General features: G+C 32.2%; 1 long non-coding RNA gene across 12 annotated transcripts; it reads right to left on the bottom strand.

Moving 5' to 3' along the window:
• Positions 1-551: 551 nt before the first annotated feature.
• On the bottom strand, positions 552-15,921 carry LOC131610243 (uncharacterized). Of its 12 annotated transcripts, none has more exons than XR_009286434.1 (7): positions 15,473-15,921; positions 15,202-15,291; positions 14,468-14,703; positions 13,906-13,973; positions 13,627-13,831; positions 12,766-12,870; positions 552-567 (listed from the first exon to the last, which is right to left on the bottom strand). It is a non-coding gene; the product is annotated as an uncharacterized LOC131610243 (long non-coding RNA). The 12 variants fall into 12 exon arrangements; XR_009286429.1 differs by lacking the exon at positions 552-567 and having other exon boundaries at positions 12,796-12,870; positions 13,627-13,673; positions 13,750-13,831; XR_009286425.1 differs by having other exon boundaries at positions 12,766-13,831.
• Positions 15,922-16,801: the final 880 nt, after the last annotated feature.

Below are 16,801 nucleotides of genomic sequence, written 5' to 3'. Positions count from 1 at the left end.
CATATATATATATATATATATATATATATATATATATATATATATATATATATATATATATATATATATATATATATATATATATATATATATATATATATATATATATATATAACTTATGAGTAAATAAAATTAAAGAAAAAAAGATATAAATATATCATAACAGAAAGAAGAAACGAACGAAACTATAAAAAAATTAGTAGAGTTAAATGTTAATTTTTTTTTTATAGTTGGCCATCATTGTTTTTTCTCTTTAATTTGAACCAGAAATGCAAAATGATTCTCAAATTTGAAGAAGATTGTGTTTTCTTTCAATTTTTGTAATTGCCTCGTTTTACCTCAATTTGACATGTTATGTGTAGAAATGCAACTTATTAGAAATAGAACCTCAATTAAATATTTATATTTAAATTTAATTGTTATTATTTACTATAATTTGTTTAGGATTAAATAGTTATCAATAATGTAATAAATCGTAAAATAAAATAATTCAAAATGAAAAATACCTTAATTTTATTTGCAAATCCTTCATCCTTAATATGTTGATTCTCCTCTTAATCACAAAACCTTCAATTCAAATTCAAATTAACATTTAAAACAACATCAAAAAAAGTTAATATATAGCTAACCACCATAGAAGAAAACAACAATAACATTAAGCATTGAAAAAAGAAGAAGAATTAATATCATAACTGGAAAGTCAAGTTAGATACATTCAAAAAGTAAGCATTTGACTAAAAAAAATGGATATAGAAGAATTAATTAATAGAATATGAAATGATTTGTAAAATTTATGAACAATGAATGATAGAAGAAGTTAATGAATTAGTGGAATTAAAGGTGGTTTATGGATGATGGAAGAAGTTAATGAAGTAGTGGATTTAAAGGTGGTTTTTGTAAGTGGGAAAAATTTGTGGGAAAAATTAATTAGTAATTATTATTATTATTATTAATTATTAGTTTATTATTTACTTTTATTTAATTGCTTGAAGTTAGAGGCATCCACTTGGCATGATATGGAGCAAGAAGGGTATTTTAGGTTTTTAAAGAACACCTTATTTTCTTATATGATAGATACTATTATATAATGACACGTCACTTTATACAATTATTTTATTTTAAAATAAATTTAAATTCTAAATCAATTTGAACTAAGGTATCAGTATCCATTTACTTATGAGTACCTAAGAATTTATCTAATATAAAATGTTTTTAGATATGGATACTTTTTGTCTTTTCAAAAAATTATTTTAAATCTCTCTTCTCTATTTCTTACTTTTTTTTTTTTCTTATTTTAAACAATATATTAAATCTTTTATATTTCTCAATTTCTTTATCTCTTCTCAATTTCTTGTCTCACGCACCCTAAATAAATAAACTTTAACATCTTCCATAAATAGGCTGACAAATGGATTATTCATGAAAGGTGGGGGGGAATACCTGGCTCATCTCATGGATGCCAAAAGCCAATTGAATAAGTGAATATGCATTTAATTTTCTACCAAGTCGTATTACCGACACATATCATTGATGGACCAAAATTATAGGTGTAATACAATATAAATAAGATATTATTGTTGTCCCAAATTGTCAGATGTTCCGATATTATAACTAACTTTATAGAAAAATTTATATGTAATTTTATGATAATATTTTTTATTGATTATATTGAAATGAAAAATCAAATTTAATTTAAAAGAAGAAATAATAATACTAGATTGTATATTAGAAAAAATTAATAATATTGAATTAAAATCGTAAAATAATTTATAATTCAATTATTTTACGAAACTCTAATTTATAATTTAAGAGGAAAGAATAATATTTATAAAAAGAAAAAAAATATTTAAATTTTAAATATCAATATTTTTATTTTTAACCATATACTTGGGTTACTGGCAGAAAATGAAAACTTATGGAAAAAGTCACGTTAGTGTAATATTTTTAATTTTGGTTTTGGTTTTTATAACGAAATGTTTTTCAAACGTACGGTGGCAGTAGAGAAAAAGCTAAACCAAACACATCTAAATAATCACATACATACTTAATTAACTTGATAAACAAATATTATATTCAATGTTTATAATATAAGTTTTTATTTTATATTTTTTACCGACAAATAAAAAAAACATTTTCAAAATTTAGTTGACTTCCATGAATATAAAATTACATAAACACAATTAATCAAAATAATAATAAGAAAGATAAAAGGAAAATTAAAATGCCAATAGAAAAAGTACTCTTACCTTTAAGAAAAAACTATTTCATTTACTCAAACTACCAATTCTGCATTTTCTATTACAAGAGCATTAAAAAAAAAACACAAACTTCATGTTCCTGAATTTATTGATTCAAATTAACATAAACATAGTATTGGTTGGCAACAACTTGGCTAATTTGGAACGCGAGAAATAAGTTGATTTTTCAAGAAGAAGGTATCGTATTGGACGACGTCATATGGAACATCAAAACTGTAGCTTGGATTTGGCACGCTATCAGCAATAGAGGTTCTAGACACACTATTTTGTATAATTGGTTACATTCTCCTCTATATTTTCTGTGTTCTGATTAAATACTTGTTGGTCCCTTTATGTTTATGGATTGGAGTACCCCTTGTACTCCTTTAATCTAATAAAATATTGCTTATAAAAAAATTAACATAAACATAGTTGTTAGAACACTTAATATACTTTAATGAACTACATGTAACAATAACAAATAACATAAACATAGTAGGTGTTAGAACTTTAACTCTATGAACTACTAAATACTCAAATCAAAAGATGATTAATTTCTCATGTTAGACACAAACAAACACCCTTTCATGATGTGGAGAGGCAACAAAGCTAAGAATACTAAGAAAAAAATGTTCATTACAAGGAATACAAAGCTTAGAGTCAGCAATGAAATCATATTCTTCTCGAGCTTGATCCAACAAAGCTTTAAAAAGTGGATGATTAAGCAATACAACCTTGATGACAAATCTCTTACAATTCTCTCCTACATAAACAACCAAGTGACCCTTTGGAACATCCTTGGGAATAGAAGACGATAATCTAAACCAATAGTTACAAGGTGTTGTCAATAATTCATTCCTTATTTTCTTCCACTTGTTAACACACCCTCTTAGAAACTTGCACTTCATTGTACTTTGAGAGAGAAAGAGATAGAGAGAGAGGGGGGAGAGAACAAGTACATGGAGTACTTTGAAAAATGGAAAAGGTTTAAATAATTGAGGTACGGGTTTGTACCGAATTTAGAACATTTAATGGTTGACACTTGACATGGTTCTTTGCTTTTTGCAATAAAAAATAATATTATAGAATATAATCAATATCCAATGTACATTGCACCTTGATACTAATTTTCGAATAAGTATGTCTTTTTCTATATGCGTATTTTTGTAATATTATAGGAATATACTTTCTAAATACACATGTCTCCAAACAATTTCTTTTATTTATTAAAAAATATATATGAATTTCTTCAAGATAACTAAAATTTATTATTTTATTTTAATATAAATTTAAAAATACAATATAAAAAATAATAAATTTATTTTAAAGATTTTTTTTTTATAATATGTAATCTAGTCTATTTAACTAAATATACTGATAAAAAGGTCTAGGCCTTTTCTATTGGAAAAGGTAGCCTGACCTCGGCCTGTGTAGGCTAGGTCGTAGGTGTAACACCCGAGACTAACGAGAGTGGGACGTGGTCGCCAGTGCATAAGGCATGATAATGAGCGACTCTTGGTAGCTTTTAGACAAATAAAATTCACATCAGAATGAGAGGGGCCATGAGGCTGTGCAGGTATATGATTGCATATGGTTAAAGGAAGACTTATAAGAATTGATTGATACTACCTATACCAACAAGATACATCTTCTTTTAGGTAACCTAATAAATAAGAACTCCATAGTTAAGCGTGTTTGACTTGGAGTAGTATTTGATGAGTGACCTTATGAGAAGTTTCTCGTAAAACATGTGAGTGAGGAGAAAAGCATGCTGGAAAGACCCGTGTTGGTTTGTGGGGATCATTCGGTAATTCTGAAAGCAGTCTGGGGCGAATATAGCGGAAGCTGGTGGACATGTAACACCTGAGGTTGATGAGGAGAGAGAGTGGTCTCCGATGCACACGGCATGATAATGAGCGACTCCAAGCAACTTCTAGGTAAAAATTGAATTCACATTGGAATGAGAGTGATCCTGAGGTTGTGCAAGTATGAAACCGCATGGTTGAAGGAATGCCTATAAGGATTGGTTGGTAATACATATACCGACAAGATGCATCTTCTTTTCAGTAGCCTAACAAATAAGAACTCTATACTTCAGCGTGCTAGACTTAGAATAGTATTTGAATGGATGATCTTTTGGGAAGTTTCTTGAAATGCGTGTGAGTGAGGACAAAAACATGTTGAAAAGACCCATGTTAATGTATAAAGCCATTCGATAATTTTGAAAGCAGTCTGGAACATTATTGTAGACCCTGTTAGTTGATCTAACTTATTTTCACCCCTAACCAAACATTAATTTATAAAAATATGAAAGAAGTTATTGGGCCGGAAAAAAAAAGAAAAATAATCTCTGTCCTAAAAGTAATGGACTTTTTATTCCTTATCCAAACTTAATAGATTCAATAGAAACTCATCTTTCTTGAATATTACATTAATTGATGATGTGTTGATATTTGGGTACAACAATTCATACTGCTAAGTTTATATCAATTGTATTACTGACTTAAAGCACGCATACACATTGTTAGCATTAAACACATATACACGATTAGATTTCTACTCTTTTAATACTCCTCCACAAGCTCAAAAAAGGGTGTAAGTGGCTACTTTAAGTTTGGTTTGAAGGCCATTACATGTTGAAGGTACAAGAGGTTTTATACGAGTATCAGTAATCTGAGTAGTGCTTGGAACATGTTGGATCATCATCTTATTGGAATAACGTGCTCCCTTACAAAGTGTATATCAATTTCAATGCATTTAATGCATACATAAAAGATTGGATTGAGAGAAAGTCACATTGCATTCAAATTATCACATAAAAGTGTAGGTGCTAATATGTGAATAACATGCTTAGTTAATAGTGACTTTAACATTAGAAGTTCTGAAATGGTGTGTGCCAAAGCTCGATAATCGACCTCTAAATTAAACCTGGCAAAAAGTGGTTGGTTTTTAGAGCTCCATCAAACAAGGTTAGATCCATAATAGATGCACGGTCTAGAAGTTAATTTGCGATCATCTGGATCCTCTGCCCAGACATAGTCATTATAGGCTCTCAAGGAAAACTTGTGTGTCGAGGGATATTGAGATAGATTCAGGCCATGTGCCAAGGTTCCACCAAGATATCTTAGGATCTTTTTTTTCCATAGACCAATGTGAGTCTAAGGGAAAAGGTATAAACTGACATGCCTTATTCACACTAGATGAAATGTGTGTTTTAGTTAGGGTGACATATTAAAGAATGCCTATCATGGACCTATATACAGTCGAGGATCAGAGATAGAGTTCGATTCGTGTCTCCTTAGGTTGTAATTACTCAACATGGGAGTTAGCACACCATTTGCATTGCTCATGCTTACTCGAGTCATCAAGTCCTTGTTGTATTTGGATCGTGTGAGTTGAATGGGCCTTTATTTTGAGTTTTAACTTTGATCCCTAAGAGTATTCATGCATGCCTAACTTTTTCAGTGAAAATGTGACATGAAAACAATTCACGAGCGTGTGAACTAAATTTGACGAGGAACCAATGATGAGCTTGTGAACTTTTATCCCCAATGAGATTAGAAAAACAATGAATGATCATAGTTGATATGAGAGAAACCAAATTAAATGAGGGCGGGAGTGAGTTTCTCATACCATGCTCTTGTGGCTTACTAGAGTCATTATAGTGCTTTATTTAACTTGCATACTAGAATCTGGTCATGATGAAAAAATCCATGTGGTTGTGACATGTAAACTTCATATTGTAGGGATCCATTAAGAGAAGTGTTATTTATTTCAACCTATTGACGTTCCCACTTGTATGTGAGAACCAACGTAAGAGTAAACCTGATTGTAGTTGGCTTTACTAATGGAGAAAAAGTTTCATTGAAGTCTAAGTCAAATTATTAGCGGTAGCCTTTGGACACAAACATTGCTTTGTATTTGTTGACATTTCCTTCTATATTTTCCTTTACTTTGAATATCCATTTGAACCCAACTGGTTTTTTGTGAGGTGAAAGATTGTTAAGTGTTTAGTTTTTATGAAGGTGTGTTTTAGCAAGTTTTACCTAAAAAATAATTAAATAGACCATAAAATGCATGTTGCTAAAATAGACCTTCATAAAATTAAGTTTTATATATATATATATATATATATATATATATATATATATATATATATATATATATATATATATATATATATATATATATATATATATATATATATATATATATATATATATATATATATATATATATAAGGAGGGTTATATTTACTCCAGGAGTAAGTTATTATAACTTACTCCAAATCTAGACCATTGATTCTTTTCAATCTAGTGGTTAAAAATAATAAGTAATTAAATGTGGAGAGAGAAAACTATTACTTATTATTTTTAGCCATTAGATTGAGAATAATCAATGGTCTATATTTGGAGTAAGTTATAATAACTTACTCCTGGAGTAAATATAACCCTCATATATATATATATATATATATATATATATATATATATATATATATATATATATATATATATATATATATATATATATTAAGAAGGATATATTTACTCAAAGAGTAAGTGTAGAAGATTTACTCCAAATCTTAATCATTGAGATTCATTAATCTAATGATTTTAATTGATCATTTAACTTAATTATTTTTGAAAATAATTTTCTATATAAAAAATTAATTAAAGTCGTTAGATTAATGATAATTAATGGTTAAGATTTAGAGTAAGTCTTCAACACTTACTCTTTGAGTAAATATATATATTCCTCCTTATATATATTAGTATATTAATAGTATAATGTGTTAGAATTTTTATTTAAAAAAATTAATTAAATAAGCGATGTTAAATTGTAATTCCTTGTGTCGAAGCAGGTTGATGCTCGAACACAAGGTGTGTCAAAGTGTGTAACAGTTTGTTACACATAAGGTTGGTTTTAAATCTAGATAGATTTGATTTAGATTTAAAATATATTAGATTTGATTTAGCTCCAAAATAGGTATTTTGAGCTTTTATAGTTTTGGGCTTTGGCTTAGGGAGAAAGCTAACCTAAATCTATAAATAGGGAGTAACCCTCATTGTAATCAAGTTATTAACGAGTATTCACAGAAGTTGCAGTTGCAAGTGAATAACAGAATTTCCACAGATTGTGGGCAGAGAGAAACTCTGCAGAAAATACTTTCTTCTTCTCTTTTAATTTCCGCAAACCCTAATCCTACTTTTGTTCTTATTTTCTTCATTGTCATCTTTAACGATAAGGAATTACTCAAAGGTTTGAGAGTCTAATTCCAGCATCTGGTATCTAGAGCTCCGGTTGATCGATTCAAGGCAAGAAGAATGGCGATGGCAATGAATCATCTGAATGGGCATTTTCCAGCAACACTACCAATTCTGAAAGGAGATAACTATGAGAATTGGTGCAAGCAGATGAAGGTTGTATTTTGTTATCAAGATCTTTAGGATCTTGTAAAAGAAGGGATAGAACCGCTTGCAGAAGGTGCGAAGGAGGAAGAAAAGGCTGCACATAAATAATTGAAGAAGAAAGATTATAAAGCTCTCTTTATAATCCATCAATGTCTGAGTTCAAATAATTTTGAAAAGGTTAGTGATATAGAATCTTCAAAAGAAGCTTGGGAGATTCTTGAAAAATCTTTTGGAGGTGCAGAAAAGGTGAAAGAGGTGAGGTTACAAACTCACAAGAGAACGTATGAATTGCTTCAGATGGAAGATAGCAAAAGCGTAACTGATTTCTTCACTAGGGTTACTAAACTAGTGAATCAAATCAAGACATGTGGAGAAGTATTAACAACAAGAGCTGTTGTTTCAAAGATCTTGAGGTCGTTATCCCCTAAGTTCGACCACATCTTGGTAGCCATAGAAGAGTCGAAGGACTTGTCAAAGTTGACAAAAGAAGAGCTTCAAGGGACGCTTGAATCTCATGAACAAAGAATGGCTGAAAGAGCTGCAGGCAAGTCGAAGAGCGATGTGGCTCTGCAGGCTCAGTCGGCAAATGAAAAGAAAGGCAAAGGAAGCTGGACAGGAAATAAAGGTAGAGGTGGCTACAACAATTCGACTGGTCGAAATCATCAAGAAGGAAATTGGTCGAATACGAGAAAGCCCTTTTACCAAGGTAACCAAAGAGGTGGTGCTGCAGGTAGAGGAAGAGGTGGTGGTCGAAAGCCTGACAAGAGTCACATTCAATGTTTCAATTGTCAGAAGTATGGTCACAATTCGACAGCTTGTCCAGAAAAGAATAAAAGTCAAGAAAGTGATGCAAAGCTTGCAAAACAAGAAGAAGAAGAGATGTTGCTGATGGTCACAACAAAAGATGAAGATAAATTCAAGGACCAATGGTACTTGGATTCAGGATGCTCATCACATATGTCTGGAAGAAAAGATTGGTTTGTCAACATAAAACCCTCAATGAAGAACATTGTGAAATTTGCAAATGACAATACTCTAGCAGCTAAAGGTATTGGTGATGTAATGATTACGAGGAAAGATAGAAAGAGGTCAGTAATTTCCAATGTGTTGTACATACCAGGCATGAAGAGCAACTTACTCAGCATTAGGCAGTTGGTCGAAAAGAACTACAAAGTTTCGATCGAAGACAAGATGATGAGAGTTGTCGACGCAAGTGGGAGGTTAATCTTGAAGGCTCCTATGTCACAGAATAGAACCTTCAAGATCGAACTCAATGTGATGGAGCACGAGTGCCTTGCAACTGCAGCTAGTAGAGATGAATGGATATGGCATTATCGACTAGGCCATCTCAACTTCAATGACATCAGAGACTTGAGAAGAAAGAATATGGTTTCAGGACTGCCATAAATCGACATTCCAAATGAAGTATGTGAGGAATGTGTGCAGGCGAAGCAGCACAAGAATAGCTTCAGCAAGGATGCAGGAAGAAAGTCGAAGGAAATCCTAGATGTCATATACTCTGATGTATGTGGACCAATCCAGGTGGATTCGAATGGAGGTGACAAATACTTTGTTACATTCATAGATGATTTCAGTCGAAAACTATGGAATTACCTGATCAAGAAGAAAAGTGAAGTGATCGGGGTATTTGTCAAGTTCAAATCTATGGTCGAAAGACAAAGTGGTCGAAAGCTCAAGGTTTTGAGAACTGATGGTGGTGGAGAATATGTGTCGAAAGACTTCGACATGTTATGTGAGAAAGAAGGGATTGTGCATGAGGTGGTGCCACCCTACACTCCACAGTAGAATGGAACTGCAGAAAGGAAGAATCGAACCATCATGAATATGGTGAGAAGTATGTTGAAAGGCAAGCATTTACCTAAAGAATTTTGGGGAGAAGCAGTGTAGACTGCAACATACATTCTAAACAGATGTCCGACGAAGAAGCTAGAAGGAATTACTCCAGAAGAATGTTGGTCTGGTGTGAAGCCTAGCTTGATCCATCTGAAGGTATTTGGATCTATAGCACATAAACATGTTCCAGATCAGTTAAGAAGAAAACTTGATGACAAGTCGAGTCAAATGATTCTTATAGGATATCATTCGACTGGAGGATACAAATTGTTTGACCCAGTGAATAAGCAAGTAGTGATCAGCAGGGACATGATCATAGATGAGCTTAAAGAATGGGATTGGACTGAAAATGTCAAGAAGGATTCAGTGAGAATTTTTTATGATGAACCAGCTACTGAAGTCGAAAGAGAAGAAGTTCGACAAGAAGAAGTCAGAGGTGATGCAGGCCCAGGCAGACCTCAGAGAATAAGACACATGCCTGCAAGGTTGCAAGAATGTGTGATTACATCAGATGATGTAGTCAATAATGAAGGTGAGCTGGTACATTATTCTTTCTACGCAGATGTCGAACTTGTCAGTGCAACTGAGGCATTGAAGGATTCGAAGTGGGTGAAAGCTATGAATGAAGAATTGAAGTCCATCGAAGACAACAATACTTGGTCATTTGTCGAATTGCCTCAAGGCAAGAAGGCAATTGATGTGAAGTGGGTATACAAGGTGAAGTGTAATCCCAAAGGTGAAGTGACTCGACACAAGGCAAGGCTTGTGGCAAAAGGATTTCTTCAGAAGGAAGGAATTGAGTTTGATGAGGTCTTTGCACCTGTTGCCAGGATCGAAACGATCAGGTTGGTTGTTGGTCTGGTGAACATTAACAATTGGCACATGTGTCAAATGGACGTTAAATGTGCATTCCTGAATGGACCCTTGGACGAAGAAGTCTATGTTGCACAACTAGTTGGGTTTGTGAAACATGGCGAAGAGAGAAAAGTGTACAGACTGTATAAAGATCTGTATGGACTGAAGCAAGCTCCAAGAGCTTGGAATAAGAAGATCGATAGTTTCCTAAGGGAGAAAGAATTTATGAAGTGCACAACTGAACATGGGGTATATGTAAGAAGAAGCAAAAGTGAATTGCTTATACTATGTCTCTATGTCGATGACTTGTTAATAACAGGTAGCTGCAAGAAAGAGATCGAAGGCTTCAAAGGTGATCTTAGCAAGGAATTCGAAATGTCAGATTTGGGCGAAATTTCATACTTCCTTGGCATCGAATTCTACAAGAGTAGTAGAGGCTTGATGATGCATCAACGAAGATATGAAAGTGAAATTCTGAAGAGATTTGAGATGGAAGAATGCAATTCGACTTCGACACCTGCTGAAACAAGATTGCAACTGTTGAAGAATCTAGATGAAGAGGATGTCGACCCAACCCAATACATAAGACTTATTGGGTCATTGAGATACCTTTGTCACACAAGGCCTGATTTAGCATACACTGTAGGTATGATAAGTAGATTCATGCAGCAGCCAAAGATATCACACCTAGCAGCGGCGAAGAGGATACTGAGGTATCTGAAAGGAACTCTCGACTATGGCATTCTGTTTCCTGCAGCTAATGAGGGAAAAGAATGCAAATTAGTGGGTTACACCGACTCAAGTTAGTGTAGTGATGCTGAGGATCGAAAATCCACAGCTGGTTATGTGTTTATGCTAGGTGGTGCACCAGTTGCTTGGAGTTCGAGAAAGGAACCAGTAGTGGAACTATCATCGTGCGAAGCAGAGTACATAGCTGCTTCTCTTTGTGCATGTCAAGCAACATGGATGGTGAACTTGGTCGAAGAGATAACAGGTAAAGCTCATGGAGCAATTACCATGAAGATCGACAGCATGTCAGCTATCAATCTGGCGAAGAACCCGATAGCACATGGTCGAAGCAAGCACATCGAAATGAGGTTCCACTATCTTCGAGAGCAGGTAGCTAAAGGGAAGATGAATTTGGAACACTGCAGAACTGAGAATCAGATTGCAGATATCATGACGAAGGGAGTGCTGGTTGAAATATTCAGAAGACTAAGAGCTATGATGAATGTAGATAGCTTAGACACAATGAATTAGGTGGTGTGTTAAATTGTAATTCCTTGTGTCGAAGCAGGTTGTTGCTCGAACACAAGGTGTGTCGAAGTGTGTAACAGTTTGTTACACATAAGGTTCGTTTTAAATCTAGATAGATTTGATTTAGATTTAAAATATATTAGATTTGATTTAGCTCCAAAATAGGTATTTTGGGCTTTTATAGTTTTGGGTTTTGGCTTAGTGAGAAAGCTAACATAAATCTATAAATAGGGAGTAACCCTCATTGTAATCAAGTTATTAACGAGTATTCACAGAAGTTGCAGTTGCAAGTGAATAACAGAATTTTCACAGATTGTGGGCAGAGAAAAACTCTACTGAAAATACTTTCTTCTTCTCTTTTAATTTCCGCAAACCCTAATCCTACTTTTGTTCTTATTTTATTCATTGTCATCTTTAACGATAAGGAATTACTCAAAGGTTTGAGAGTCTAATTTCAACAAGCGAACTATCTCTAATTTGCTAAGACTAAATCTCATATTTTTATAGTTTAGATTTAAACGTTCGGATAATAAACAAGTTCTAATTGTTTTGTTCAAATCCATATAATTTTACAGACTTTCAAGCTAACTTTATTCACAACTAGAATTCAAGTTTTCTAATAAAACGAGATTACACTAGTACAAAAAAGGCTTTTTAAGTCGGTTAAAAATGACTTGTTAAGTCGGTTCCGTACCCGTCCTAACAATTGCCGACATAACAAGTTTTGACTTGTTAAGTCGGTTTTGGACCTGGCTTAAAAATATATTTCTTAAGTCGGATATGTATAACCGACCTAACAAGTTGGTCTTTTTAAAAAAAAAAATTATAACACTTCTTATTTTACCTGCACCTATATGTGCTCATCATCATATTATGTTCCATATCTCACTCAAATTTTAATATAAAACTATAAAAATAAAAATAATGTCATGCCAAATTATAACATCAAATTTCACCATGCTGCAACCAAACTATCACATTTTACCATGCTGCATTACTAATTATTAGCCATACTATTTAGAGTTTTATTGTTTCAAGAACCTCTGAAAATTGTATTTGTTACAATCCAGGATTTACAAGAATAATGGACAAGAAATTACCAAATGCAAATAACTATTTCCATTATGAGCAAAGGATAACTTACTTACCACAAACGGAAAATGCCCAAAAATTTCAGATCCACATTGTATAGCAGCAATGCTAGTGAGACCACCCAGAGAAGGGATCCATAAGAAACCTTTTGTTAACAACCCCTTCAAATTAAAAGTTTTCAATAATTAGAGAAAATTATGTATTTGAAAATTTGTCTATCAAAATCTCAAATTACAATAGTTTATTCCATTAACTACCTCATTTGCCACATTAGATAAAGCTTGGTATAAACCAATCCATAGAGTAGTAGTCAAAGTTGGTAAACAACTAAAATGATGAAATCATCTTCTATAAGCACATCTCTAGGTTATCATTATGCATGTGTTTTAAACCATAATAATCATATTAGTAAACATGGATAATGTGAAGATGAACTACCATGCTTTGAAAAGCATGATAAATAACTTACAGTGAAAAAAAATACAATTTTCTAATTTCCAATTTAATTATTATATTTTAAAGTTATATAAATTATATTAACATGTTGGTATCTCAGATTTTGTGCAATTCAAAATATATATATCTACCTTCGAAAGAGAAAGAGTTGAAAGATTTAAAAGGCTTAATGCTTCCAAGACAATATATTTTCATTCTCTAATTCAATTAAAACATATCATGAGTGTAATTGAGCACCATTATTGGTTCCAAATGCAATATAAGCTCTACAAGTGAGCTTGACTCATGAGATTTTTTTACACTACCAATAGACTTTGCCCGCAACAGTGCCGAGTGTTCGTGGGGAAGCACTAGACAAGATAGCTACATTGCAAACAAAAGAAAAAGTTGCTACCATTTTATTTATAATTATATTATGTTGATTTGGAAGGCAGTAGGCAATTAACGAAAAAAAGGAGAACCTTAGTCAAATCTACTACATCAGCATGGTGAATTGCATTTGATAATCCTGCAAGTTGCAAGTTCACATTAAAGAGCAGTTTTGAACATAACTGCATAAGCATGAAGTTTATTACCAGCAATACCAGATCAAAAATAGTCATATATTTTAAGCTGAAATTCTAGATCATTTTCGTCATCGGCGATACCGGGTCTAATAACCTTAGCCTGCAAACAAAGAAAATGATCATTAGGCGCAAAACAGTAAAATTTTAAGACGAGAAGAAAGAAAATGAGCCTACATCTCGTTCCCAAATGATGTAAAGACCGTCTCCGGGCTCTCCCTCACGAACAACAAGCTCTCCTTTCTCTACACAAGAAACAACCATTCAAGAACTGAAAACACTAATGCATTTAGAGTTTGAACCCCAGGCTTTAATTTAACCCTTTTCAAACCAGTTGAATGACCTAATAACAGAACTTTAGTTCGAAACATTTTCGCTTATAAATAATTCATTGGATGAAGTTGAATTAGACAACAAAACAGGGTAAAATTAACAGAATTAAAATCTCATTAGTGATTAATTTAATTACCATAGCTTTTAACAATCAAAAGTTGAGATAAATTCTTCAAAGATAATCTAGGAAGCCTTTGAAACATTTAGAAATACTTAGCATGTCTTAATATTCAAGAATAACATAGTCTTTGTTTTTGTCAATGAAGTGCTCAGGTTGATACTTAACCTTAAAATAGTGCACAAATAACAGATTTAAGCAAAAATAAAAAATAAAACATCGTGAAAATAGAGACTCCATGTGTCATGTCTCTCAGTAGATTCTTAAAAAGAAAATCTATTAATTTACCTTGCAAGTTGATGTAGGTGTAGCGCGAGAACAACGACTTTGTGTGTCATGTCTCTCAAAGGTTTCGCGGGAACTTTGAATTGTAGACTAGATAGACAAAATCAGTGATGGGTTGGAACATAGTTCTTCTAGATGATTCACACGAGCTTCAAGACAATGATGAGGTACGATTAGCTTGGCTGAAATTCATAAATACATTTCACAAGCTCTCTTTCGTTGTTCGGAATAATAGCTCTCTAAGAAAAATGAAATGTGTAAAGCTAATGTCCATAAAATTCATAAAAATAGACAAATATCAAAGAAATCCAAAAGAAAATATGATCCTAAACATATAGCAAATGACTATTGAATCAAGAGTAATTATACCATATGCATGAACAACATTGAAAATCAATGCGTATACAAATACACGATTTACAAAGAAAAGGCTCAGACCATGTCACCTTTTATGTCCACATGTGGCAAAACCCATAAAAGTAAAATACAAAAAGTTTCAAACCGTACTAATCGATTCCATTTCATTCAACTTCATACTACTAATCTAAAGATACACTCAACAAACTTTCTGATTTGTATAAACAAATAAAATGTTAATATAGATTAAAACCACACTCCAATTGGGGCAAGATCCATAAAATTAAAATACACAATAAAGGTGATGATTCAGAAGCATGAGGAAAACAAGCCAACACACAACAAAGCTTATGAAGTCACTATTGCATGGTACAAGATACCTTGCAGTCGTCATTCAATTTCGTACGCTTCAGTTTCAAATCACTTGCCCCTCTTTTACCAATGATGCATTAGACGCAAGTACACTGAGACTGCTAGAGAGAAACAAAGCCAACGACGTAGCGAGGTAACCGGTGAGACCGAGATAGAGACGAAAGAGAGTGAGAGAGAAGAGAATATGAGAGACACAAAAATAGCAACAATAACAACAAAAATTGAAATTGAAATTTCACAACAAATAAAATAAAAAGTTAGGGTTTAAAGTTTACATACATATATGAACGAGTAACCTTCAAGTTTGCAATCAAATAGAAAAGAAGATGATTATTTGCAGTGAAGAAGAAGATTGTTTCGGCCAAGAAAAAGATTGTTACGATGGTGAAGAAATTTAAGGATTTGAGTTTTGGGAATTGAAGGGATTGAGTACTAGGTTGCGACGGTGAAGAAATTGAAGGGTTTGAGTTCTGGGTTTGAAGGGTTTGAGTATTGGGATTTGAAGGGTTTGATTACTGGGTTGCGACAGTGAAGAAATTGAAGGGTGGCAGTGAAGGAGACGGTTGAAAGGGTTTGAAGGGTTCAAAGGATTTGTGAGTTTTACGTGAAGAACTTAAGCTTCGAATTGTTATTTTTTGATCCTGGATTCGATTCTCACCTACCTCATATTACAATTTAATTTGTAAAAAATAAATGATATTTCTTAGGTCAGGTGGAAGAAGCATGACTTAACATAAACGTTTTGAGACTTAAGAAGTTGAATTTTAATTTTATATTATTTTTGTATAATCTATTAAGTCAGTTAAAAAAGAACCGACCTAACAAGGTTAAACTTAATTACGAAATTGCCACCGCAACGTTTATTAAGTCAGGTGGCAGGCGAACCGACTTAAGAACAGCTGCTAAAAAGATATTTTTGTACTAGTGTTAGGAGGGTTATATTTACTTAAAATATTCACATAACTGTAATTGATGAAATGTTTTAAATTACTATTATTAAGTATTCTTTTGCAATTTTTTCTCAACTTATTTGTGTCTTTAGAATATTAATGTTTTATTCATTAATTTTTTTATTTAAATTTTTTGTTTATTATATTTGAAGTTAACTAACTACAATTAATAAAAATATTTTAATTAATGAACTTAATTTATCATTCTAACCATCGTAAAACTAAAAAAAAACAATACTTAAAATGAGATAGAGGGAGAAACATATTTCTCTAATGAGTAAACAGGTTTTGTCTTTCAGAGTTTACTGAAAGGTGGTGCTTGATCAACGACCTTTCGAAATTCTTAAAGTCCAGGCCCCACTACTTTGGGAGGAAAATCTAAGATATATTTTCTTTTTATAAAGTTAAATATAATACATATATAAGATATATATGAATATGATATGAGGAATGAGACAAGTTTAGTGGGTGAAGTACACTACTCGAAGGTCAACCCATTTATTTTCTCAAATTGTACATACTTTTATTCATGTAAAATTTAATATAAAAAACAATATATATATATATATATATATATATATATATATATATATATATATATATATATATATATATATATGGTACATACATATTTTTGGATAATTTTACCTAGGCTTTG

This window comes from Vicia villosa, linkage group LG6 (genome assembly GCF_029867415.1).
Source record: "Vicia villosa cultivar HV-30 ecotype Madison, WI linkage group LG6, Vvil1.0, whole genome shotgun sequence".
Lineage (NCBI taxonomy): Eukaryota > Viridiplantae > Streptophyta > Magnoliopsida > Fabales > Fabaceae > Vicia > Vicia villosa.
This window is presented reverse-complemented; position numbering and strand designations above follow the sequence as displayed.